A 1,786-nucleotide genomic window follows, 5' to 3' on the forward strand; every position below is an offset into this window, starting at 1 on the left:
TTCTAAATCAGTTTTGTAATGAACATATAACTGCGGTCCAATCAAACATGTTAACACATATATTATACATTGTAAATGTATATTGTCAGTTTCGACAGGACATTGTTACTTTTTTGGACCAGTTAAGATGGATACTTAGGACCTTAGCAGGTCAGTCAGTAATAATTTGTATGGATGCAAATGCCAAGTCCCCGATGTGGCACAGCCTGGAGCGGGACGATTGGGGCTCGCAGTTGGAGGACTTAATAATGGAAGCGAATTTGATTGTCTTAAATCAACCTGGGCACCCGCCTACCTTCTCTGGAAGGGCTGGCGCGGTCTCAAACATTGATGTAACATTAGGGACTCTGGGTGCTGCGCCCCATGTGCTCCAGTGGTGTGTTTCTGAGAACGTCACGATTAGTGACCACAATTGTATATTTTTCAACTATGAGACAGAGGTTACAGAAGATCTTGGGGACTTGGTTGAGAGATACAATTACGCTAAAACGAATTGGGAAAGGCTGGCGCAGGAGTTTCGTCCTCCAGAGCTGGCTATGGAAATTGCAGATGTGGACGGTGCAGTAGGAGACCTATTGGTTTCTATTGAAGCAGCTATTGCTGTTTCTGTCCCACGTGTTGCGAGGTATGTTCGCAAGCAGGCTACTCCGTGGTCCCCAGAACTGACCGCGCTTAAGCGGTCTGTCAGGCGGGCGCGGCGTAACTATCAAAGGAGCTTCGCCCAGGACGAGAGACAGTATCATTTGAGAATATATAGAAGATTAAAAGAGAGGTATGTCAACATGGTACAGACCACAAGAAGATTATCCTGGGAAACATTTGTCAAGGACCAGTGGGGGATGGACCCTTGGGGCGTCCCCTATAAACTGGTCCGGGAGAAAATTAGGTCTCCGACTATGTTCTCCACCCTGCGATTGGAAGGAGGTGGGTACACTACGACTTGGGAGGAGACAGCAAGTGTGTTACTGCACACTTTGCTGCCTGATGATACAGAAAATGGGGACACTGAGGAGCAGCGGGGAATACGCCAGGGACTGCTGCAGCAGTATGTTAATGAGGCGGCAGTATACCCCTTCTCTGCTGAGGAGGTGGTGGCTGCGCTTCATACATTTGCAAGGCGCAAGGCCCCAGGACTAGATCATATACCAGCTGAGATCTTGCAGTTCCTGGCCCCACAGCTGGCTCCAGTGCTTGTTAAAATATACAATGTATGTCTGGAACGTGGTGTATATCCAACTCAGTGGAAGATCGCAGAGGTGGTTATAATTAAGAAGGGTCCCGAGAAGGACCCACAGCTAGCAAAATCATATAGACCGATCTGTTTACTAGATGTTCTGGGCAAGGCCTTTGAAAAGTTACTGGTCGACAGATTGTACAGTCACCGAATGCTTTATGGCATGAGTGATCAGCAGTTCGGGTTCCGAAAGGGTCGCTCCACACAGGATGCGATCAATGAGGTTGCTCGGACTGTCCACTCTGCCAGGGCGACATACGTTCTGGGGATCATGGTGGACATCTCGGGAGCCTTCGATAACCTGTGGTGGCCAGCGCTCTTCTCCCGTCTTCGGGAGATGGGGTGTCCTGGTCCGCTGTATGGTTGTCTGGGGGCTTACTGCGATGGAAGGCTTGCCAGGATAACTGCCCCTGGCACTGTGGTATCCAAATGGATATCCCGGGGTTGTCCCCAGGGATCTGTGTTGGGCCCAGTATTCTGGGATATTATGATGGAACCTCTGCTGACCAACTTGCAGAGGGATGCCTCGGTGTTGGGGGTAGTTGCCTACGC

Source organism: Schistocerca serialis, chromosome 4, assembly GCF_023864345.2.
Source record: "Schistocerca serialis cubense isolate TAMUIC-IGC-003099 chromosome 4, iqSchSeri2.2, whole genome shotgun sequence".
Taxonomy (NCBI): Eukaryota; Metazoa; Arthropoda; class Insecta; order Orthoptera; family Acrididae; genus Schistocerca; species Schistocerca serialis.